This window comes from Lithobates pipiens, unplaced genomic scaffold, assembly GCF_037356315.1.
Source record: "Lithobates pipiens isolate NorthernLeopardFrog02 unplaced genomic scaffold, aLitPip1_a1.2 Scaffold_25, whole genome shotgun sequence".
In the NCBI taxonomy this organism is placed as follows: Eukaryota; Metazoa; Chordata; class Amphibia; order Anura; family Ranidae; genus Lithobates; species Lithobates pipiens.
The window spans coordinates 38,486,500-38,513,817 of NW_027507787.1; the positions used below are offsets into that span (position 1 = coordinate 38,486,500).

At 43.1% G+C, this 27,318-nt stretch overlaps 1 protein-coding gene across 1 annotated transcript in view; it reads right to left on the reverse strand.

The window, feature by feature from the left end:
* The window catches only part of LOC143930210 (hexokinase-1), a 108,152-nt gene that overhangs the window by 78,138 nt on the left and 2,696 nt on the right, over positions 1-27,318 (reverse strand). The window lies entirely within an intron of this gene.

Here is a 27,318-nt window from a genome sequence, read left to right on the forward strand (position 1 = left end):
CCTCACATGTGTGATTTGAACAGCATTTACATATAAGGGCGCGACTTCTGTATGCGTTTTCTTTGCTGCGCGAGCTCACGGCGACGGGGGCGCTTTAAAAAAAAATTCTTATTTATTTTATTCATTTTTTATTTTTTTTTAAATGAACAGGATGTTCTTTTATTGAAGAAGCATGTTATTACACATTACATGAAGTACAGTATGATATCTTTGAAAATTACAGTGAAGGTTTCTGACATCAGTAAAGGGTCACGTATACAAAACAGTAGTATATCAGAACTACTGGCATATCCATGAAACCCCCAGTCAGGGGTAGCAAGATTCTCTCTAGAGAGCTTGGCTAACCCGGTGTCTGGACTCGTATTAAGTTCCTGAACCCCTTATGTGGTCCAGGGCTGCCAAACCCTCTCGTATTTCGCCGGGCAGTTCCTACTGATGTAGGTCAGCTTATACATAGGAAGAGCAGAGCTAATGGATTGTTCCCAAGAACCCACGGGGGGGGGGGTTTCCGGGAATTCCACTTGAGTATGATTTCTCGTCTTGCATAAAATAACAACAAACTTATGAGTATTTTAGTGTACCTTGGTCTTTGGTCATCCTCATGTATTCTAACGAGCAACAGTTTGGGGATAATTGGCAGCGCCAGCTGAAGGCGGTAATTTATGAGCTCTACCACCTGTGCCCAGAACTGAGTCACCATGGGACAGCTCCAGAACTTATGCATATAAGCGCCCTCCTCCCTCCCACATCTAGTACAGTTGGCAGATCTGTCTGAGTATATGTTGTGTAACCTCTGAGGTGTGAAGTAAACTCTATGTAGGAATTTGACCTGGATCAGCCTGTCCCTAGAGGAGATCAGTGTTTGGGCACTTTCTCCCAGACAGTCATCCCAGTCATCTCTCTCCAGGTCTGGTATGTCCGCCTTCCACTTCTCCCATAATCGTTCCATTCTGGGTGATTTGCACCTTAGCAGGCCAAAGTACAGCGTGGACAGGGGCTTAGAGAGCTTCTCCAGGGCCAGTCTACCTTCTATCGGGTCCATGCCTAGCTGCGGGATGGTAGGGAACTGGACTCGCATGGCGTGCTGGAGTTGGAAATATCTAAATGCCATCCATCCGGGGATATGGAATCGAGACTAAAGTTCTGTCAGGGAAAGTAGTCTAACTGCAGTTAGGATATCATCTAGGGTCTTTATCCCATACTTGGCCCATAATTGGGGAACAGGGATGGTACGGAGATGCGGGAGATTAGGGTTCCCCCACAGGGGGGTAAAGGGAGACCACCTATTATGGCAGGTAAACCTTACTCTCGCCATCGCACACACCCTGAGTGTGGTTTTTGTAGCCTGAGGCAGCGCACCGTATGCTTTGGGCCCCCAGTATTTAGATTCCCCAGTTCCTGTAGCGAACCCACAATAGCGGCTTCAAAACAAACTGCTGCGTTGGATGGAGACCGCATGAACCACCAGCGGACAGTGACCATTACTGCCGCCCAGAAGTAGACACGCAGGTCTGGGAGTGCCAGGCCTCCGCATCTTACTGGTAGAATCAGGGTAGCCTTGGCTATTCTATATAACTTCCCTCCCCAAATAAAACCATTCATACACTTTTCCACCTCTTTGAAAAAGGAGTTGGGCACCCAGATCGGGCAGTTCCGGAACACAGAGGAACTTGGGCAAAAAAAATCATTTTAAGGAGGTTAATTCTGCCCATAAGATTTAGAGGTAGGGATGTCCAAGTGACACATTTCTCCTTAAGTTGGGTAACTATAGGTATGATATTTAGGTCAGAGTAGCTGGCCGGGTCTCTCCTAACCTGGATGCCCAAGTACTTGAATTGTTCCACCCACACCAGCTGTGTATCTGGGGCTGTGGCCAGCGCTTTGGAATCAAGGGGGAAGAGAATCGACTTCTCCCAGTTAATCCACACCCCAGAGTAATGCCCAAATTCGTCCAGGGCCGCCCTAAGAGAGCCATTTGCGTCCTGAAGGTAAAGCAGAGCATCATCTGCGTATAGCGAAAGCTTCTCCTCCAGTGGGCCTATCCTAAGCCCCTTAACCTGTGCAGATTCCCTGATGAGTATCGCCAGTGGTTCCAAAGCTAGGGCAAAAAGGGAAAGGGAAAGAGGGCAGCCCTGCCACATGCCTCTCTGTAATGGGAATGATTCCGATAATCTGTCATTAGTTTGTATTCTGCCCTGGGAGAGCTATTTCATTTATTTTAATATTAATAAATTGTTTTAAAAAAAACAAAAATGTGATCACTTTTATTGCTGTCACAAAGAATGTAAACATCCCTTGTGACAGTAATAGGTGGTGACAGGTACTCTTTAAGGAGGGATTGAGGGTCTAAAAGTTCTCCAATCCCTCCTTTGCATTTCATATTATTCAGATCGCCTTTTTCAGCGATTCTGAATGATGTATATTTTTTTTAAACCGGCGTCATTGGCAGCCAAGTAAACGAGAAGTGACGTCATGACGACGATTCTGTGTTTACAATCAGGAGACTGGAATGAGGCCACTTACGGCTTCATTCCAGTCTGTTTCTAGCCGCCGGAGGCATCGAATTGTTGATTGGGCCTTCCAGTGAAACGGGGGGGGGGGGGGCGGTAAGAGCGGCGGGGGGGTGTCCCCTCCCGATCTTCAGGTATAACAGCCGAGCGGCTTTTAGCTGCATCGGTTGTTATCACTGGAAAGCCGATCGCTAGCTCTAAAAACCAATACTGGGATCATGCCTGCCTGCAGCTACGGGCATCATCCGGGTATAACCCCCGAAAGCCGAGTACGCACATCTGCGTACACTCAGCGGCAAGGGGATAAACAGAAAAGTCAGTGCTACTACCCATACACCACATAGATAGGTCAGTGAAAAATTTAGTGCTAAAAATATAAAACAATAAACATTGAACAATATATCAAGTATTGTGTGTAAATAATAAAAATTTGGTGATAAAATTCAATCTTAAAGAGGAAGTAAACCCTGATGAGTTTACTTCCTCTTTCATTCCCTGTAAAGGCAAAGCATAATAGACTACTATGCATCGCATAGTAGCCCATTATGTGTCACTTACCTGACACAGGAGCCAGCGAAGTCACCGCTGTCCCCTGTAGTTCCGAGCGTCCATCTTCTTGGTGGGTCTCCGTGGGTCTCGCTACTCCGGCGCTGTGATTCGCTGGAGCAGCGATGACGTCACTCCCGAGCATGCGCACGGGAGCCGAGACTCGCGGCATTGCCATCATCGACGATGCCCCGCTCAGTGCACCTGCGCGCCGCTGTCTACGGCGCATGCGCCGTAGATAGCGGTGCCCGTCTTCGGGCAAATATCTCCTAAACCGTATAGGTTTGGGAGATATTTCTTGGACCTACAGGTAAGCCTTAATCTAGGCTTACCTGTAGGTCAAAGTGGTTTGTAAGGGTTTACAATCACTTTAAATATAATGAATATAAAACAGAAAACGTATATAATGAGAAGAAACACAGGTCAGAAAGTCCCAAAGGTGAAACCACATAGATAGCAGATCTCCCAGGTGCTCGATCCACAGTCACTGGCTGAGTAGAGTAATGTAGAAAAAATGATCCGCACTCCGGTTGTTGCTCTTAAAATGTCTTCATTATATTGAATAGCCAGAGTGAACAAAGGCAGATTAAGTCAGTTGACGCGTTTCAGCCTATAAGACCTTATTCATAATGACTAAGGCCTTATAGGTTAAAACTCATCAACAGACTTAATCTGCTTTTGTTCACGGTGACTATTCAATAAAATTAAGAAATTTTAAGAGCAAGAACCGGAGTGCAGACCATTTTTTTCTACAGGGGGCCCAGCAGGTCCTCCCACTAAAGGCTGCCTACAGAAAACGACAGGAGGGGTGCATAAAAGACCAGTCACCCTGCACAAGGACAGAAAGCAGCAGTGACTGGTCTTTATTACAGGAAGCTCAAAAACCTTGCAGACAGCCTTCCCAGAAGAATTGAAGCTGTTATAGATGCAAAGGGTGGGCCAACTCAATATTGAACCCTATGGACTAAGACCGGGATCCCATTAAAATGAATGTGCGTGTAAAGGCAGGCATCCCAATATATTTGACATCATAGTGCACATTACTATGTAACCATTTTTATTGAATACCAAATGATCTTTAGCTTTTTTTTGGACTGTTGTCTTTAAAGTCTTGATTGACATGGGTTGTGTTTTCGTATTTACACTAAAAACATTGATAAAAAGATTTAAAAATATTTTTTTTTTTTTCAACAAAAAAAAAAAAAAAAAACGTACAGAAGACTTTGAGTGTAAGCAGTTAGGGATTGTAGTACAACTTGCTATTATACAGTATATAACAAAATGCTTATAATGACTTTTGCAGGATAGTCCTTTTATGTCATTTGAATGGTCAGGTGAAATAAATGACGTATGCAATGTATGTAATGCTGCTGTAATATGAACCAGTGCTGATATTTAAGTCTCTAGGAGTCATTTCCGCTCTCTACAGAAAAGAATGCAGCAGAACAGGCAAGAAATGTTTACATATATAGTGGGGGAGGGGGGTTTTGGCACCGGAGAACTATAAAATCTATTCAAGGAAAAAAATGTACACCTCTCTGTACACTGAATATCTACAACCTACACAGTCTTGTTTTGTACAGATATTCAAGTGTGTATATTTCGTACTTTTGTACATTATGAAACTTTATTATTGAAAAATGTCCTTAAGGCCTCATTCACATCTGTAAAACTGTTACTGTTATTACACGTATTTTTCAGGAGAAAATTTCCTACATAATGATCAGTAAAATATTTGCGCCTAGATGCATTTAAATGCGTAAACTCATACGAGTATATGTGCATAATTTGTTTTTATCATATTTTATTTTTCCTCCTTGTTTAGACTTAATTTACATACTTAAGCCTCGTACACACAATCGGATTTTCCGATGGGAAATGTCCGATGACAGGCTGTTGGCAGAAAATCCGACCGTTTGTAAGCTCCTTCGGACAATTGTTGTTGAATTTTCCCTGCGAAAAAATGTTGGATGACAGGCTTTAAAATTTTCCGCAGACAAATGTCTGTCGGATTTTCCGATCATGTGTACAAAAGTCTGTCGGACAAAAGTCCAAAGTACAAACACGCATGCTCGGAAACAAGGATGAGCCAGAAGTGGTCGGTCTTGTAAACTAGCGTTCGTAATGGAGAATTAACATTCGTGACGTGGTAAATTATGAAATGTCGAAATGCAGCGCACATTCTCTTCTTTAATGGGATAATAATGAAGCTGCTTTGCTGGTAATACTGATGGAGTTATTGCAAACAAATTTTCAAAGGCTTTTTTTTCTAGTGATATCAAGAATAATATTATTATGTTTTTGTTTTTTTTGGGCAAGGTATCACAACACCATCATCCCATAGTATTTAAGATCAAAGATACAACTATGTTGTTGTCCCTTGTCATTTTTACATTGTATTTTTTTAAATGTAACTGCCTACTCCCAAACTGTCATTTGAAGTAAAACACAGTGGAAGGTGTCAGTGTGTGTTTTATTTTATTTTTTATTATTTTTACAATTTAACCTTTTCAATATTTATTTATTACAATTTTTTATTATTATTATTATTTTTAGACCCCTGACATCTCCCTTTTGAGATAGGGAAAGGGACTGAGGACATAGATTCTCCAGTCCCTTTCTCTGTAGCCTCAGCTACACTGAAGATGAATGGAGAGGAGACAGAGGCTCCTCTCCATTCATAAACTGAAGCATCGTAAACACAGTTTACAATGCTTAGTGACAGTTATGAATGGACAGAGTCAGTGATCACATTCGCATTCGGAAAAGGAAGGAGGCGGTAAATTACATATTTACCAGCTCCTTCCTCTGCTCTCCATCCCGACAGATCGAGGACAGAGGGAACAGAGGAGAACAGAGGGGGACCGGCGCACAGAGGGGGACCGGCGCACAGAGGGGGAGCGGCGCACAGAGGGGGAGCGGAGCATGGGGGAGGACTGGAGTATGGAGGAGGACTGGAGCACGGAGGGAGACAGGAGCATGGAGGGGGAGCGGAGCACAGAGGGGAACAGGAGCACGAAGGGGGACTGGAGCATGGAGAGGAACAGGAGCACAGAGGGGGAGTGGAGCACGGAGGGAGACAGGAGCATGAAGGGGGACTGGAGCATGGAGAGGGACAGAGGCACGGAGGGGGAGTGGAGCATGGTGGGGGGCAGGAGCACGGAGGGAGAGCAGAGCACGGAGAGGGAATGGAGCACGGAGGGGGACTGGGGCATGGAGAGGGACAGGAGCATGGAGGGGGAGCGGAGCACGGAGGGGGAGCGGAGCACGGAGGGGGAAAGGAGCACGGAGGGGGACAGGAGCACGGAGGGGGACAGGAGCACGGAGGGGGATTGGAGCACGGAGGGAGACCAGAGCACAGAGGGGAACTAGAGGAGGATATGGGGGACAGTCAAGGGACGATCGATGCGGTGCTGGAGAAGGGAGTTAGTTACTCTCAGCTGCTGTATACGGGGAGATTGGTGATTGCAACTCGCCCACAGTGCGGCCCGCCCCCGATTGTCCCTGACTGTCCAGGTAACAGATTAAGCATCAGAGCATTTGCCCAAGTACAAGTACTAGTATCGGTATCGGTGCAATCCTATTTGTTTTCATGAATTTATGAAATATAATGCCATTTTGTGGCTATAAGCAACCCAACAATTTAAATCTTTCACTTGATGAAAAAAAAGGTACCGCATATCTAGTGTATTTTTCATAGATATGCGGTGAAACTAATACACACACTAAACAGAACGGATATGCAGATTCCATTATACAGTATGTAGGGCACCATATTGAAGACTGTGGTTGCTTCCTCTGGTCTACCCCCACCTGCATTTTGCCTACACAACTGGCCCTATAATGTGATGGATGGCCTCATTACACAATAGCTGGGGGGGCACTCAAGAGCCAGCAACCACATAAAGATGTGCAGAACAGGGCACCCCAATTTTTAGTCTCTGGGGTGAAGGCAACTGGAGGTACCAACTATTCAGCAGCAGCAGTTTCACTGCCTAAAGTAAACCATATAGGACAAATATATTTTTACATATGTATATTTATGGCAGCATTAGAGTTGTCGGTATGAATTCAAACCACCACACTCCTTGCACTGAGGTTGCAAGCGTAGTTTTCCTCCCACGCGCCAATGACATGCTGGTAGATTAACTGGCTCCTGTCTAAATTGGCCTTAGTATACAGTATGTATGAATGTGAGTTAGGGACTGTAGATTGTAAGCTCCTTGAGGGCAGGGACTGATGTAAATATACATTATATATATATATATATATATATATATATATATATATATATATATATATATATATATATATATATATATATATATATATACAGTGGTGTGAAAAAGTGTTTGCCCCCTTTCTCATTTCCTGTTCCTTTGCATGTTTGTCACACTTAAGTGTTTCGGAACATCAAACCAATTTAAACAATAGTCAAGGACAACACAAGTAAACACAAAATGCAATTTGTAAATGAAGGTGTTTATTATTAAAGGTGAAAAAAAATCCAAACCATCATGGCCCTGTGTGAAAAAGTGATTGACCCCCTTGTTAAAACATACTATAACTGTGGTTGTCCACACCTGAGTTCAATTTCTCTAGCCACACCCAGGCCTGATTATTGCCACACCTGTTCACAATCAAGGCATCACTTAAATAGGAGCTGCTTGACACAGTAAGGTCCACCAGAAGATCCTTAAAAGCTACACATCATGCCGAGACCCAAAGAAATTCAGGAACAATTGAGAAAGAAAGTAATTGAGATCTATCAGTCTGGAAAGGGTTATAAAGCCATTTCCAAAGCTTTGGGAATCCAGCGAACCACAGTGAGAGCCATTATCCACAAATGGCGAAGACATGGAACAGTGGTGAACCTTCCCAGGAGTGGCCGGCCGCCCAAAATTACCCCAAGAGCGCAGCAACGACTCATCTAAGAGGTCACAAAAGACCCCACAACAACGTCCAAGGAACTGCAGGCCTCACTTGCCTCAGTTAAGGTCAGCGTTCATGCCTCCACCATCAGGAAAAGACTGGGCAAAAATGGCCTGCATGGCAGAGTTCCAAGGAGAAAACCACTGCTGAGCAAAAAGAACATCAAAGCTCGTCTCAATTTCTCCACAACACATCTTGATGATCCCCAAGACTTTTGGGACAACATTCTGTGGACCAATGAGACAAAAGTGGAACTCTTTGGAAGGTGTGTGTCCAAGTATATCTGGCGTAGAAGGAACACTGCATTCATAAAAAGAACATTATACCAACAGTAAAATATGGTGGTGGTAGTGTGATGGTCTGGGGCTGTTTTGCTGCTTCAGGACCTGGAAGACTTGCCGTGATAAAAGGAACTATGAATTCTGCTGTCTACCAAGAGATCCTGAAGGAGAATGTCCGACCATCTGTTCGTGTACTCAAGCTGAAACGAACTTGGGTTCTGCAGCAGGACAATGATCCTAAACACACCAACAAGTCCACCACCGAATGGCTGAAGAAAAACAAAATAAAGACTTTGGAGTGGCCTAGCCAAAGTCCTGACCTGAATCCTATTGAGATGTTGTGGTATGACCTTAAAAAGGCCGTTCATGCTCGAAAACCCTCTAATGTAACTGAATTAGGACAATTCTGCAAAGATGAGTGGGCCAAAATTCCTCCAGGACGCTGTAAAAGCCTCATTGCACGTTATCGCAAACGCTTGGTTGCAGTTGTTGCTGCTAAGGGTGGCCCAACCAGTTATTAGGTTTAGGGGGCAATCACTTTTTCACACAGGGCCATGATGGTTTGGATTTTTTTTCACCTTTAATAATAAACACCTTCATTTACAAATTGCATTTTGTGTTTACTTGTGTTGTCCTTGACTATTGTTTAAATTGGTTTGATGTTCCGAAACACTTAAGTGTGACAAACATGCAAAGGAACAGGAAATGAGGAAGGGGGCAAACACTTTTTCACACCACTGTATATATATATATATTATTTTTTATAAAGCGTTGGGTAAATTGACGGTGCTATATGAATACCTGTATAAAATAATAAATATGCATTTTTACACTGGTATTCTGTAGAATCAATAAACTCAAAACACCAAGTGGCTAATATGAGTAGTATGTGCAAAAATAATAAAATAAAGTTTTGAGGGCTTATTAAAAACAGGTATATGTCCAATAAAGTTGTGTCTCTCAGGAGAATACTCAGGAGAATATTACTACAGAAAGCTGACTTCCTGTTTAACAATCAAGTTGAAACCCCAACCTATTTCCTGTGTGTGACTCAGCTGACTATACTACTGGTTACACTAAGCTCCACAATAAATGATAACGCCACATATTTTAAAAAAAGCTGCTTCACCACTTTTCTGGCATTAATTCCTCTCATTAATGTGCTGCACCAAATTTATGAAGCATCTGCAACACTTTTGGCTCTGACTGACTTATTCACCGAATTCAGGTAGTTCTAAAAGGTGTCACTTTTACATTGTGGCACAATGCCTAGGCCAAATTCAAAATAAAGTACTGACACTTTGTATCCTACAAAAGCGGAGCTCATTAAAACCATCTCTCTTTGGTGTACTGAGAGAGACCCTGGCTCAGGCAGATTTTGTGTCTCACATGCAATCTAAATGTGGCAGAGCATGCGCCAAATTGAAGAACATGCTCTAGTCAAGTTACATGAATTTGGAGCATGCTACACCACATTTAGAACGCACACAAGACACTTTTGCAAAATCTGCCAGTCTTGAATGCCAAAGAATGGGTTCTACATAGGTAAAGGAAGTTTTCCATACGAGACTGTGAATGTCATTCAAATATTCCTATTACAGTAAATGGGTATAAATTCGCTTCTTACATTTAGGGCCCTTTTACACTGAAGAGTTTTTCAAGCGCTTTTCTGTTAAAAAAAAAAAAAAAAGCGCCTGAAAATCTCAAGAAAAATGCTTCTCTTTAAAATCACTAAATGTTTTCACGCTGGAGTGGTGCGCTTTCGTTGCAGTGAAAAAAAAATGCTGCTTGAAGCATCTTTGGAGCATGTTTAGGGAGCTAAAAAAACAACACCAAAAACGCTCCTCTCCATTCACATGAATGGGAACCTCCTCAAAAACACCCCCACTAAGCATTTTTGGCACTGTCTTTGAGTCACATGTCCTTTAATCACTTCCCACCCAACCAATAGCAGATTGACGGCCGGGCGTTGGTTCTGTTATCCTAACTGGGCATCATATGACATTCAGCAGGATAACATGCCAGCACACGCCCTCGGGGGCATACTGTGCGGTGATAGCTAGTGCGGCGTGTCAATCTGACACACCGCATCTCCGATCGTGGTAAGGAGCCTCTGACAGGGGCTTCTTACCACGTGATCAGCTGTGACCAATCACAGCTGATCATCACGTGAACCAGAAAGTGCCGGTAAACGGCATTTCTTGGCTTGCGCTGACAGGGAGAGACGATTGGCGGCTCTCTCTGTCAAGGGGGGGGGGGGCTGTGCTGATAATCAGCACACTGATTTTCAGCACAGCCCCATCAGCTGCCAACAGCTGCCAGCAGTGCCCCATCAATAAAGTCTGTCAGTGCCCATCACAGTGCCAATCAGAGCCCACCACACTGCCAATCAGTGCCCATCCCAGTGTCAATCAGTGCCCAGAAGTAACACCTGTCAGAACCTCATCATTAGTGCTGCCCATCAGTGCCATCTATTAGTGTCCATCAGTGTGATCTGTCAGTGCCCATCAGTGCTGCCGTTCAGTGCCCATCAGTGCCACCTGTCAATGCCCATCAGTGCCCCTGTCAGTGCTCATGAGTACCACCTATCAGTGCCCATCAATGCTGCCTATCAGTGACCATCAGTGCTGCATATCAGTGTCTCCTGTAGAATATCAATTCTACATATCAGTCCCTCCTCATCAGTGCCACCTTATCAGTGCCCATCAGTGCCGCCTCATCAGTGCCCATCAGTGAAGGAAAAAAACTAATTTTATGATAGAAAAACTTTTTTTTTAAATGTCGGATTTTTTAGTTTGTTTAGCAAAAAATAAAAACCCCAGAGGTGATCAAATACCACCAAAAGAAAGCTCTATTTGTAGGAAGAAAATTATACAAAATGTGTTTGGGTACAGTGTTGTATGACCGTGCAATTGTCATTGAAAGTGTGAAAGCGCTGAAAGCTGAAAATTGTCTTGGGCAGGAAGGGGCGAAAGTGTCTGGTATTGAAGTGGTTAAAAACCGAACTGAAAACGCTGCAAAAAGGGTCCATTAATGCATGGGCATTTTACTGGTAGTTTTGAAGCTAGCCAGTGTGAAAGTGCTCTTAGTGTTGTGGTAAACTGTTACGCAAGACACACAGCTGAAGACCTGTCCCTTTAGCGCCTGTCCCTCATCCCCCCCAGCGCGCACGGTCCAGCGGTCTTGTGCAGTGGACTGTTCCTGACGTCATCACACTCATGGACGGATCAAAGGATCGGTTGAGTATAACCTCTATGTTCACCCCTAGACAAAACGAGCAGTTAACCCATGCAGTGCAGGCATAGCCCCCACTGCATGGGAAAACATTTTTGCCTGGAGTTGGGCTTTAACCTCTAGGGATCCACGCACGAGCGGCCTGCACGCCCCCTGAAGGCTGCGCGCGGCGCGCTCTGTGATCAGCGAGTCTATGAGACTCACTGGATCACAGATCAGAGTAAGGGGTCGATCCCGACCCCTTAACACGTGATCAGCTGTCAGCCAATGACAGCTGATCACGTGATGTCAAGACAGCCAGTAATCGGCAATTTTTTCTCCTTGCACTGTCAAAAGCTGATCACCGGCTATCAGTGCCACCTATCAGTGCCCATCTGTGCCACCCATCAGTGCCATCTTATCAGTGGCCATCAGTGCCGCCTTATCTGTGCCCATCAGTACCGACTTATCTGTCCCCATCAGTGCCACCTTATCTGTGCGTATCAGTGCCGCCTTAACTGTGCCTATTAGTGCAGCCTATCAGTGCCCACCAGTGCAGCCTGTCAGTGCCCACCAGTGCAGCCTGTCAGTGCCCGCCAGTGTTGCCTCATCAGTGCATATCAATGAACCAGAAAAATTACCTATTTGCTAAATTTTATAGCAAACTATCTTTTTTTGTTTGTTTAGCAAAAAATAAAAACCCCAGCTGTGATTAAATACCACCAAAATAAAGCTCTATTTGCGGGAAAAAAATGATAAAAATGTCATTTGGGTACAGTGTTGTATGACCGCGCAATTGTCATTCAAAATGCATCAGCGCCGAAAGCTGAAAATTGGTCTGGGCAGGAAGGGGGGTTTAAGTGCCCAGTAAGCAAGTGGTTAAATTAGGTGGTTATCCACTTTCACCAACAAAAAAAGAAATCCATTCTCCCACCTTACTATAGACCAGGGGTCTCAAACTGGCGGCCCTCCAGCTGTTGCTAAACTACAAGTTCCATGATGCATTGCAAGGCTGACAGTTACAAGCATGGCTCCCACAGTCAGAGGCATGATGGGACTTGTAGTTTTGCAACAGCTGGAGGGCCACCAGTTTGAGACCTCTGCTATAGACCATCAGTAGAGCTGGTCATGCACTCAAATTTGTTCATTTTTTTCTTTGTTTTAATGAACTTTCGTTTGATTTTCTCATTATTAGTCGAATGTCATTTGTTTTCTACAATGGTGATGAGAAAATTTGAAAGATCAGGTTGGAATTTTTTTTTTTGTTCACGCAAATTTCTAACAGTAAATGTGGCTTTTATTCAGGAAAAGTTCATTCATTCCAAAACCGAATGTTAAAAGCAACGAAATTTCAAACGATGTGTCAATTTATCGAATGTACTGACAATTTTGGATGAATGTATGTCTATACACTCAATTGTAAATCTACCAGTGTATGGCAAGCTATACTGCTGTATATTATTAAACAAATACAGAAAGTATGTTTCTTTCTATTATATAATGATGAAATACACGTGTAAAATAAAATAAACTGTTAGCTGATATTACAAACTGCTTTATCATAGTAATCTCAGCAAGGACAAATTATAGGTTTTTTTTTTTGTTTGTTTAACTAGTGTGATTGGTAGAAATAAGTAATCTAACCAAATGCAAGTCATCTATGCCCTAGGAATATAATACACTATTTTTAACCCCAAACTAAAATAACATGCAAAATGATCGATTTATTAAAAGCAGCCACTGTCATAGCCAAAGTACAGTTCTCAAGGACGCCAGTGATTGTTCACATAAATGATTCATGCTTTGTAGGCTACATAATGTGAAGGGGGGTAATAAGGGCCACGGGCCCCAGAGGTGGCAGCAAGCTGCGTATGGTGTGAGCCAAGCAGAGAGGCACCGAGTATGGAAAAGCCACAGCTCAGATACAAAGAAGGGACACTGAACCCCAGAAGCAATATCATTGCAATTCTGCAGGCTGTACACAGCATATGAGCTCCAAATCATATAGAAAATGATATTATGTAGATGTCTAGTAAAAATGTAATTCATTTGGAACATTTATCATAATAAATTATCACAAAGGTCTTATAATTTTCTCTTGCCCTTCAAAAAAATGCTGCATGTAGCTCTCATGGTCACCAGTCACCTGACCAATGGACTACGCATTTGCTCACAGTTTTTACAAGGCTGAGGTCTCCTGACGTAATGCCTAGGCAGATGGTTATTTGTTGTAGTAAACCAGAGCTGCATTGTCTGCAAGACATTAGAGCCTTTTTTTTTTTCAAAAATGTATTTATTAAAAGCCAGAATGCTCAATATGGAGGCTAGGAGGGTATTTTACAACATAATTTACCCATAAACTTTAGACATCAGTCTCCTGATGCCATGTACACAGAACCGGCAGACTAGGTCCGATGGAATAAGTCTGTCGGACAATCTGATCATGTGTGGGCTAATCCGATTGTTTTTCACATAAAAAATCCAACGGACCTAGAAATAGAACGGACTCAATTGCTATCGGGAAAACGGTTCGTCTGTATGCTGGTCCGACGGACCAAATACAACTCAAGGGAAGCTATTGGCTACTGGCTATTGAACTTTGACCTTTTTTAGTTCCGTCTTACGTTATCACATTCAAAACGAACAGACTTTAGAACGGACTTAGTCCGTTCGTGGGTGGGCAAGTCCGTTCATTCGGAAGGTCCGTCCAAACTCTGCCAAAAGTCAGTCGGACCTAGTCTGTAGTCCAGTAGTGTGTACGCGGCATGATACTACATACTGTATTCAAGAGTAAATAACAATTACGATGTCTATGGCTAATAAAGCTATAATGTACACAGGAAAAAGAAGTCTATCGGGTTGGCATGTCCTGACAGGTGTTGTATGATCACCACTCCCAGAGGAGCGGTTCTTTTAGTGGACAATAACTGTTTTATCTTCATTACATGGACTTGAGGAATCCTGAAACACTGGCAGTCTGTGCTTGCCCAGAAACGATAGTAGAATGGAGGGCTAACAGGATCAAGTAAAACTTATGTGGCAGAGTAAATTCATTTTATAGAGGAGGAGTGGGTAACTCTGCCACTTCAGATGTTGTGGCACTACAATTCCCATGAGCTATTATTGCAAGACTGACAGCAATAGCCATGATCCCAGGGGCAGAGACATGATGGGATTTGTTGTTTAACCAAAGTAATGCCGCGTACACACGATCATATTTTCCAATTTGAAATGTTTGATGGGAGCTTGTTGTCGGAAATTCCGACTGTGTGTAGGCTCCATCGGACATTTTGCATCGGAATTTCCGACACACAAAATTTGAGAACTGGATCTCAAATTTTCCGACAACAAAATCTGTTATCGGAAATTCTGATTGTGTGCACACAATTCCGACATACAAAGTTCCACGCATGCTCGGAATCAAGCAGAAGAGCCACACTGGCTATTGAACTTCAATTTTCTCAGCTCGTCGTACGTCACCGCGTTCTTGATGTTCGGAATTTCCGATAACATTGTGTGACCGTGTGTATGCAAGGCAAGTTTGAGCCAACATCCGTCGGAAAAAATCCCATGGATTTTGTTGTCGAAATGTGCGATCATGTGTGTGCGCGATATTAGTGTGTCGAGGTTGCCTATTCCTGTTGCAGAGTAAATAACAGGGTCATGCTAAATTTCAGTTGTAAATGTAACTTATCTTTGAGGCAGCGGATCAAAGTCCTCTGCTTAGAAAAGGAAATAAAGCTTCCATTTACTGGGCAACAATGGGTGTATCTGTTCTTGCTTCAATAAACAAAGCCAAAACTACAAATGTAAAGCAGAAGTAAACCAATAGATTTAACAGTTCAAAAACCAGTTATATTTCCGGCACGCACCAGGAATGTAACTGTCATATTGGATGTGCTCTCAACCAAACTGTCAAACCATCCAATGGCTGATGTCATAACTGATCACATGTGCAGCATCTTGGCAGTTGAAGATAAAACACAGGCCAAGATGGCGAGCTTCCTTGGCTTAAAATGATAGGAGGGTTTACTCCAACTTTAACGGCTTCTGGACCGCCCACCCCACATATACTATGGCTGCGCAAAACAACATACCTATACGTTGCTTCCTGTTGTCAGCTCTGGCTCGGCACCACCGGAACTGTGCTCCCGCTGTGATTGGACACAGCAGGAGCCAATCAGGGGGTTTGGAAGCTGAAAAAAGGACGCCAGGGCCTGCCGATCGTTCATAGGAGAAGCAAAACGGTGGCCTGCCTATGTATACAAGGCAGGCTGTCGTTCTGTCACAGAGGGAGATAGAGATCTTTTGTTCCTGCTAATCAGGAACACAGATATCTCTCTTCCTCCAGTCAGTCCAACCCCCACACAGTTAGAAATCACTCCCTAGGAACACACTTATCCCTTTGATCGCCCCTGATGTTAACCCCTTCCCTGCCAGTGTCATTTATACAGTAACAGTGCATTTTTTTTTTTAGCACTGATCACTATATTAGTGTCACTGGTCCCCAAAAAGGGTCACTTAGTGTCCAATTTGTCCGCCGCAAAGTCGCAGTCTGGCTAAAAATTACTGATCACCGCCATTACTAGTAAAAATAAAAATGCCATAAAAATATCCCATAGTTTGTGGACACGATAACTTTTGTACAAACCAATCAATAAATGCTTATTGGGATTTTTTTTTTACCAAAAATGTGAAGCACAATACATATTGGCCTAAATTGATGAAGAGATTATATTTTTTGACATATTTTTATTGGATGTGTTTTATAGCAGAAAGTAGAAAATATTGTTTTGTTTTTTTAAATTGTCACTCTTTTTTTGTTTATAGCGCAAAAAATTAAAACCGCAGAGGTGATCAAATACCACCAAAAGAAAGCTCTATTTGTGGTAAAAAGGGACAAATTTTATTTGGGCACAGGTGTTGCATGACCATGCAGTGCCATATCGAAAAATATTGGCTGGTCATTAAGACTGGTCATTATCAATCCCTAACTGTAACCTGTACTGACGATTCTCTTTAAGTTGTCCCTGCGACGGAGATGCACCAAATCTGTGGCATAGCAAAGCAGTACAAAATAGGTGCACCTCCAGGCCGACCCCGTCAAAGAACTTTTGGCCCCAGGGGACCATACTAAACCCCTCTCCACTTTATACGGTGCACTCCTGGGTACCGACTCCCCCAAGTTGGAGAGGCTGTGGGACACTTGGAATAGGGATATACCCTCACTGGACAGAGAGAGTTGGGAGAACTGCCTCAAATACGGCCCCAAACTGGTGATTTCCTCCAATGACAAACTCATCCAAGTGAAATTTCTACACAGAATCTACTACACACCCCAAAAACTCCATAGAATGTTCCCGGACAGAGACCCCATATGCCCTAGATGTAAAATACATACAGGTACTTTCTTTCACATGTTTTGGGACTGCCCTATTGTTTCAACCTACTGGTCGGTGGTATTTAGACCCCTTTCACTTTGCTGGCATTTTTCAGGCGCTACAGTGCGAAAAATAGCACTTGTATAGCGCCTGAAAAAAGCGGATCCATTCACTCCAGTGTGAAAGCCTGAGGGCTTTCACACTGGAATGGTGCGCTGGCAGGGCATCACAAAAAGTCCTGCCAGCAGCTTCTTTGGAGCGGTGAACTCACCGCTCCTCCACCTCTGCTCCCCATTGAAATCAGAGCAGCGTTTCGCGGGTGGATTTAATCCCTTTTCGGCCACTAGTAGGGGGCAAACTTAGCTGTACCCCAATATACAATATGGCCCTAACCACATCTAAGGCCTCCTGCACACAGTGCTGTCCAGCTGGGTGTTCCTCGCTGCATTTTAGTGCACCCGAGAGGGACAGGTGCGGTGTCAGGAATGCCCGATTTACCCTTTATATGTATCTGGGTTTCTTCCAGATTGTTTATTTCTTTTCACATGTCAAGGGTATACGGACACAGTGATCCTAACAGCTGCCTTGGTCCCAATGACATCCCCATGCAGAATGTGCTGACATACACACAGATAAGTAACATCTCAGTGACAGTGGTGCAGGCTCCAATGGTTACAACGATCAAAAACCCCAGACATAGTACATTCTTGGACAGATAGTCAACATGTATCCAGCCTGCAGTGATCTCTACAATTCCTACACCACGGGCTCCTGTGTGTATAGCTGCAGTAGCCGGGAGAGACATTACCTGTATAGACAACATTTGCATTGCTAAATTCTTATTTTGAAAAGGCCAATTGCCTTGCTGTCAAGTTGACCTTCGGGGCCTGACAAGTCACAAAAGGTTTCTAGAACAAAGGACCGAATGCTGCTCCAAAGGCTGCATCTGCTTCTATTGTTCCCCGAACACTCTAATGGTGGCCACACACATTTCACTTTTATTATCCAATCGCTGTGCAATTCAATCAAAATGATCAAAAATCTGCAATCAATCGAATATCCACAACTTTAATTCCAATTGATTTAGACTCAATTTAGATCGGATTTGACTAAACTATGTTGATTGTCCAGGATTAAAAATTATTGATCATTTTGCATTGATTTGCAGCGCCGAGGTACTATGGAACAAATCCCCAAATCCCTGATCCTTTACAGCCAAGGAAGTTGCCATTTTAGCCTCTGTTTGATCTGCAGTTGTCATGGTGCTCCATATGTGATCAGTTATCACACCAGCCATTTGATGGCTCGACAGAACAGGAAACCATTACATTTATGGGTTTAGTACCGCTTTAAACAGACATTTTCAGTTCATACTACTGCTTATATAATTACCTGCTTGATGTTTAGGAAACCCCTACCTTCTATCTAAAAATAGACAGTATAATTACAACACAATTGATTATAGTGTAAGGCCAATCACACGAAGCATTAATGCCTTGCATACATAGTTCCCATGAGGTTTGGCATATGTGCTTGGTTCTGTCACTTCAATCTGTTTCTACGGTTACAGTTCAATAGGGGAAACACTTGAATAATGTAACAACAAATATATAAATAAATAAATATATATATATATATATATATAAAAATATATATATATATATATAGAGATAGATATATACCGTATTTGCCGGTGTATAAGGCGACCCGGCATATAAGACGACCCCCTAATCTTACATGACAAAAACGCTTTTAAAACTGTACTTACCGTATAAGACGACCCGGCTTTCGAGGCTTCATATTTCTTCCTTCTTCCTGCATTTGCTGGAGCCAATCACGGCGAGCGATGTATTCTATTAATGAATACAAAGCCTGCTTGGATTGGCAGAGGCTGTAACATCATCAGCCCGCGCCTCTCTGACTCTCCAAGCCAATCCGAGCAGGCTACAGAGTAGCCTGCTCGGATTGGCAGAGGTCGTTACTCCAATCCGAGCAGGCTTTGTATTCATTTGAATACATCGCTCACCAGGATTGGCTCAGCGGTATATACTGTATGTAGCCGAAGCTACATACAGTATTACCGAACACCAAGCAGCCATCCGAGGGGCTGACCCGGCGTATAAGACGACCCCTGCTTTTTGGCCAATTTTTTTACATGTAAAAGGTCGTCTTATACGCCGGAAAATACGGTATATAGATAGGTAGATAGATAGATATTTATTTATATATACACACACATATATATATATATATATACATACACGCACTATATTGTATTTTGACGCCTGCCTTTACACACACATGAACTTTGTTGGCATCCCAGTCATAAGCTGGATACACACTACACAATTTTCTGTAGATTTTTTTCCTTCAGATTTACCAAAACCATATAATATGAGGTCAAAGGTTAAGAGCTTCAATTTGTATGCAACCAGGCAGGCCCTTGCACTACGTGGTTTTGGTAAATCTAAAGGGAATCAGACAACAATAGTTGTATAGTGTGTATGGGGTCTCAGTCCGTAGGGTTCAATATCGAGTTGGCCCACCCTTTGCAGCTATAACAGCTTCAACTCTTCTGGGAAGGCTGTCCACAAGGTTTAGGAGTGTGTCTATGGGAATGTTTGACCATTCTTCCAGAAGAGAATTTGTGAGATCAGGCACTGATATTGGACGGGAAGTCCTGGCTCGCAGTCTCGGCTTTAATTCATCCCAAAGGTGTTCTATTGGGTTGAAGGCCAGTCAAGTTCCTCCAGCCCAGACTCGCTCATCCATGTCTTTATGGAACTTGCTTTGTGCACTGGTCCAAATTATTTGGTGGAGGGGGGATTATGGTGTGGGGTTGTTTTTCAGGGTTTGGGCACTTGGTCCCTTGGTTCCAGTGAAGGGAACTCTTAAGGCATCAGCATACCAAGACATTTCGGACAATTCCATGCTCCCAACTTTGTGGGAATAGTTTGGGGGTGGCCCCTTCCAGTTCCAACGTGACTGCGCACCAGTGCACAAACAAGGTCCACAGAAACATGGATAAGCGAGTTTGGGGTGGAGGAACTTGACTGGCTTACACAGAGTCCTGACCTCAACCCAATAGAACACCTTTGGGATTATTTAGAGTGGAGAAAGCGAGCCAGGCCTTCTCGTCCAACATTAGTGCTTGACCTCACAAACGCACTTCTGGAAGAAAAATTCAATATAAAAAATAAGCATATTTCCCATTAGTGCTACTGCATTTACAGCCTATTTTCTCCTCCATTACTACATGAAGAGTGGTGTATCTATAATCGGTATATGTATTATGGTATTCTTACAAAATTATGGATTTATTTCTTTGCAGCCATCAATCAGATGCAAACTTTCTGAACAGATAAAATACTCATTGTATGAGAAAACCCAACCACGGGTCTGAGTAAGAGCTCACTGGTGCATAAAGCACTTCATGTTAAGATTATCTGATAAAGAACAATGCATACCGGTAATAGGACTCAGACTGCATCATGCCAGCCAAGAAAGTCAGTTGATGTCATGGTACCCGGAAGTAGTATGTAGAAGGAAAGGTTCAGCTTGTACTAGAAAATATTCCATTGCCTGCAATCCTTTCCTTAAGCTTAGCAGTGCCCTTTAACACATACGCCGTGTGCCTTTCTGTGGAACTTCTTAGGGACTTATTACATACACACGATGAAACTGCACCTTATGGTATCAAATATAATAGATGTAGGAAGTAAAAAATAGTTATTCTCATCATTTTTTCCTGGCTTTCTTCGCCTTGCTGTAATCCAACCCCACTTTTTTTTTTTTTGTGGATAAACTTTATTTTTTTTATTCATTTAAACTGTTCTGTATAATGTACCCTGTATGGCAATTATCCTGCATGACAACAATAAAGCACCTTTGATTGAAAAAAAACAAAACAAAACAAAAAAAAATATTTAAAATGTGTAGGGATTATTGGATTATGAAATTATGGGACTTTAACCACTTAAGCCCCGGACCATTTGGCTGGCAAAAGACCAGAGCACTTTTTGTGATTCGGCACTGCGTTGCTTTAACTGACAATTGCGCTGTCGTGTATCGTGGCTCCCAAACAAAATTTACGTCCTTTGTTCCCCACAAATAGAGCTTTCTCTGAGGTTTTTATTTTTTGTGCTATAAACAAAAAAATGCATAATTTTTTTTACTTTTTGCTATAATAAATATCCCCAAAAAATATCTAAAAAAAAATTGTTTTTCCTCAGTTTAGGCCGATATGTATTCTTCTACATATTTTTGTCAAAAACAAAACAAAAGCAATAAGCGTTTATTAATTGGTTTGCGCAAAAGTTATAGCGTCTACAAAATAGGGGATAGTTTATGGCATTTTTATTAATAATTTTTTTTTTACTAGTAATGGTGGCGAACAGCGATTTTTATCGTGAATGCGACATTATGGCGGACAGATTGGACACTTTTGGCGCTATTTTGGGACCATACACATTTATACAGTGATCAGTGCGATTAAAAATGCTAATTGATTACTGTGTAAATGTGACTGGCAGTGAAGGGGTTAACCACTAGGTGGCGCTGTAGGGATTAAGTGTGTCCTAGGGAGTGATTCTAACTGTGGGGGGAGGGGCTGTGTGTGACACAACACTGATCACCACTCCCGATTACAGGAAGCTGTGATCAGTGTCACTAGGCAGAACGGGGAAATGATTGTTTACATTAGCATCTCCCGGTTCTTCCTCTCCGTTAGACGATCGCGGGTATCCCCCTCGGACATCGAGTCCGCAGGACCCGCGATCACACTCATGGAGCCCGCGGCTGGTGCGCGCGCGCCTGCAAACCGCTTCTTAAAGGGCAACGCACAGGTACGTTAATATGCCTGTACGTGCCCTTCTGCCCGACGTATATTGGCGTAAGCTGCTCAGCAAGTGGCTAAAGTGCTGTTTCTGATGGTGCAATACAGGAGAACCACCTCCAGAAATACCAGCTAAAGCTGACCACACACATTACAATTTTATTGTCCTCTCCTATTAGGTTTGTCATGTTCAGTGTTCTGGCCCAATGCTGGCCACACATAGGATTGTATAATCTCATTTACAACAACCAATAGCCAGGGAGCATGTGGGCCTATGTAAAATAAATTGAATAGATTGTTTAAATCTCATACCCTCTACTACACAATTGTAGTCCTCATGCACACAGATGTTTAAGAGCTTTTCAATTCTTGAGTATAAAATCACACAGGGAGCTGCGGGTGGACGCATACAGCCGCCAATACAAGTGACCGGCTGTACGCATCCACACTTGAGTATATGCTGATCACTTCTGCATTGGTGTTTACCCATGCATATGGCATATATCCCCAATCGCACCACTTTTGCATTTGTGGAAATATGCTGTGTGTGCATGCACGGATATATGCTGATGCAATAGCAATCAGCATTTAAGCGAGTGCAGTCATAGACGGTCATTCACTTGTATTGGTGGCTGTAAGTTGATGCTGTGAATGAAAGCTGTCACAGTTGCTTGTGCTCTCAACCTAACTGTCAAGCCATTAAGTAGCTGATGTTATACGTGATCACATGTACAGTACTATGGCAACGTCAGATCAAACAGAGACTAAGATGGCAGTTTCCTTGCCTGTAAAGAATAGGAGGGTTTAGACGTTAAGCTATATTAAAGTACATATACTTTAGTTGTGCATTAAAGTGGTTGTAAAGGCAGAAAGTTTTTTTTAATCGTAATGCATTCTATGCTTTAAGATAAAAAGCCTTGTGTGTGCAGCAGCCACCCTCAGCCCCCCTAATACTTACCTGAGGTCCTTCTGTGTCCAGCGATGTCCACGAAAGCCTCGACCGCCCAGATTCTCCTTCCTGATTGGCTGAGACACCGCAGCGGTGCCATTGGCTCCCTTTGCTGTCAAAGTCGGTTAGCCAATCAGGGGAGAGAGGGGACGGGGCCCCATGTCTGAATGGACACAACCAGTTGGGACTTGGTTCGGTTGCCCCCATAGCAAGCTGCTTGCTATTGGGGCACTCGACAGGAGGGAGGGGTCAGGATCACAGAAGAGGGACCCGAGAAGAGGAGGATCTGAGCTGCCCTGTGCAAAATCACTGCACAAAGGAGGTAAGTATAACAGGTTTGTTATTGTTATAGGAAAAAAAAAAACAAGGACTTTACAATCACTTTAAGCATTATCATGTAATAGATGAGACAATAAATATGCTTATTTCACTTCTTTACTGAATTCCCTACAGAGCTAATCAGTGAATTATCTAAAAGATAAGTATTATCATATTTATTTAGCACTCCTCAATAAACATTATTACACATTAAGGAATGAAATAAAGAACATTTTACTGAACAGGGCTGCCAGTGTTCAAACTAACTGAGATTTACAATGTCATAAGGAGAGCAGAAGGAAATCACGAAGCCCCTTTAAATTTCCCACCTATCCCCGAGCTGCACATCCATCCCCAAATCCTTAAAATCCATTCCAGGATTCCAAGCAGACACAAGTGCAGTTTTTCTCCATTGCAATGATGCTGTGATATAATTGGCCCTGTAATGAATTGTGTTGTGAAATATCTGACACGTCCTTCCACTGTATATATCCAGATCTATGCAGGGAACAAGGTGAAATGGACACAGCAGTATCCGAATGCTTATATCCCAAATGCGTCTTTCATAAGCAGAAATCTGTATATAAAACATCTAATTAGAATTGAATGACCTTACTTGCAGAAATGGTTTGGATAAAAAGGGAATTTAATCATTAGCAGGTCCATTATTATCAACAAGTGTGCACACAACCCAGAGAGCAGTTCAGTAATGGCGGATCCATATGAAATGATTCGAGTGGTTTGACCTTCCCTTAGGACAAGCCCAGGACATAGACACAGCAGTGGAGGTCAAACACATAATCTGTTCCATTTCCTAGGAACTGGTAAAGTCCCGGTCAGGCTGGTTATGTGGGTTGGGTCAGTAAAGTGTAATTAGCATCACTAAGTAACTAGGGAGCTCATTCAAGGTCCAGACATCCACACTAAGGTGTGTCCTTGGACATAAATCCACGCTTCTCCAGGGAGTCAGGATGAGGATTAACAAAAGCAATTGCTGAATATCTTCAACCAAAAAATCATAGTAGTAATACTCACTTACATAGAAAATTGAATTACTTTTTAATAAACATCCTGTATATTAAAGTCTGATCATAACCCGTCCTATTAATAAGTCTAATCATATCCCATCCTATAAATAAACTTCTGAATATAACCATTCCATAAATAAAAGTCTAATCATATCCCATCCTATAAATAAACTTCTGATTATAGCCATTCCATAAATAAAAATCGAATCATAACCCATCCTATAAATATAATACTGATCATAACCATCCTATAAATGCGTTTGATCATAACCCGTCCTATAAATACAAGTCTGATCATAACCATAAATAAAAGTCTGATAATAATCTATCCTATAAATACTATTCTGATCATAATCATTCTATAAATAAAAGTCTGATCATAACCCAGCCTATTAATACTATTCTGATCATAACCATCCTATCAATAAGTCTAATCATAACCCCTCCTATAAATATGTCTGATCATAAACATTCTATCAATAAAAGTATGATCATAACCATCTTTTAGAAATGCAAGTCTGATCATGACCATGCTAACAATAAAATGTTGATCATAATCATCCCATAAATACAATTCTGATCATAACCATCCTATAAATACAATTCTGATCATAACCATCCTATATCTAAGTCTGATCATAACCATCTTATCAATAAAAGTCTGATCATAACCATTACACAATAACTTAGCACCTCCTGGATTGACAGTAATGTATCTGAGAACTATCAGAAAAAAAAAAAAGATAGAGAGGAGATCCTTGGGAACTCATAAAACCAGTTTTTCTATGTAATATTTCCAGTGAAGGTTAAATAATGCTGACATCTGATTGGCTGCTCTCAGCAGCATCTCTCCTTCCTCTTCTCCAGACTTCATCATTTTCATAATTCACAAGGAAACCAAGTCCTGTGATGACCCATGTACCCGTCCAGATGAATTAGTGACACACAATGATCTGATCCTGTAGTATTAAATGAAGAGTAACCCTATGAAAAGGAGTGTCAGCTGGAAGGGTGATGGATGAATTATTAGTACATAATCATTATAAAGTTGTGATTCTGGAGTGGAGGGTGGGAGGTGGTGGTTGTGGATGATCTGGGTATATGACAGTATATGGGGAGTGGGAGGTGGTGGTTGATCTGGGTATATGGCAGTATATGGAAGGTGGGAGGTGGTGGTTGTAGATGATCTGGGTATATGATAGTATACGGAGGGTGGGAGGTGGTGGTTGTGGATGATCTGGGTATATGACAGTATATGGAGGGTGGGAGGTGGTGGTTGTAGATGATCTGGGTATATGACAGTATATGGAGGGTGGGAGGTGGTGGTTGATCTGGGTATATGGCAGTATATGGAGGGTGGGAGGTGGTGGTTGTGGATGATCTGGGTATATGACAGCATATGGAGGGTGGGATGTGGTGGTTGTAGATGATCTGGGTATATGACAGTATATGGAGGGTGGGATGTGGTGGTTGTAGATAATCTGGGTATATGGCAGTATATGGAGGGTGGGAGGTGGTGGTTGTGGATGATCTGGGTATATGACAGCATATGGAGGGTGGGATGTGGTGGTTGTAGATGATCTGGGTATATGACAGTATATGGAGGGTGGGATGTGGTGGTTGTAGATGATCTGGGTATATTACAGTATATGGAGGGTGGGAGGTAGTTGTTGTAGATGATCTGGGTATATTACAGTATATGGAGGGTGGGAGGTGGTGGTTGTAGATGATCTGGGTATATGACAGTATATGGAGGGTGGGGGGTGGTGGTTGTCGATGATCTGGGTATATGACAGTATATGGAGGGTGGGATGTGCTGGTTGTGGATAATCTGGGTATATGACAGTATATGGAGGGTGGGATGTGCTGGTTGTGGATAATCTGGGTATATGACAGTATATGGAGGGTGGGATGTGCTGGTTGTGGATAATCTGGGTATATGACAGTATATGGAGGGTGGGATGTGCTGGTTGTGGATAATCTGGGTATATGACAGTATATGGAGGGTGGGATGTGCTGGTTGATCTGGGTATATGACAGTATATGGAGGGTGGGAGGTGGTGGTTGTGGATGATCTGGGTATATGACAGTATATGGAGTGGAGGGTGGGAGGTGGTGGTTGTGGATGATCTGGGTATATGACAGTATATGGAGTGGATGGTGGGAGGTGGTGGTTGTGGATGATCTGGGTATATGACAGTATATGGAGTGGAGGGCGGGAGGTGGTGGTTGTAGATGATCTGGGTATATGACAGTATATTGAGTGGAGGGTGGGAAGTGGTGGTTGTGGATGATCTGGGTATATGACAGTATATTGAGTGGAGGGTGGGAAGTGGTGGTTGTGGATGATCTGGGTATATGACAATATATGGAGTGGATGGTGGGAGGTGGTGGATGATCTGGGTATATGACAGTATATGGAGTGGAGGGTGGGAGGTGGTGGTTGTAGATGATCTGGGTATATGACAGTATATTGAGTGGAGGGTGGGAAGTGGTGGTTGTGGATGATCTGGGTATATGACAATATATGGAGTGGATGGTGGGAGGTGGTGGATGATCTGGGTATATGACAGTATATGGAGTGGAGGGCGGGAGGTGGTGGTTGTAGATGATCTGGGTATATGACAGTATATGGAGGGTGGGGGGTGGTGGTTGTGGATGATCTGGGTATATGACAGTATATGGCGGGTGGGAGGTGGTGGTTGTGGATGGTCTGGGTACAGGGCCGGTGCACCCACTAGGCAGATTAGGCAGCCGCCTAGGGCGCACTGCCACCTAGGGGCGCAGCCGACCCTTGCCTTCCCCTTTTTTCCTCTTCTCCCACCCCCAAGCTCCCGGCAGAGCCGCTTATAGGGGACCCGGAGAGTTCAGTGTGGCGGGTGGGTGGTAGCCTTGCGCTGTGGTGTGCAGCTTCTCCCCTCTCCCTCCCAGGCTTTCACAATGCTGGAGGGAGAGGGATGTCTGTGTAACAAGGCAGGCAGCCAATAGCGCTCCTCTTCTGAGTGGGAGGGCGTGACTGCTAAGTTGCTCCGCCTGCCACTGACTCCTTAGCCAATCATATTGTCCAGCCCGCCACATTTGACCAGAAGATGTTGGCCAGAGCAGGATGGGATAGAGAGGACCTCACCCCACATACCTGAGCATGGTGAAGGTATGAGATAAAAGCTGTCACAATGCTGGCTGCATTGTGACAGCTTTTATCTCATATGCTCAGTGTTCTCCTTCTCTGGTGCTGTGTGTAGGATATGCAGAGATCACACTGATTGGAGGACTTCCCCTCCTCTTCTCACCCTGCTTCTTATCTGTGTTTTTATTTACACTTAGGA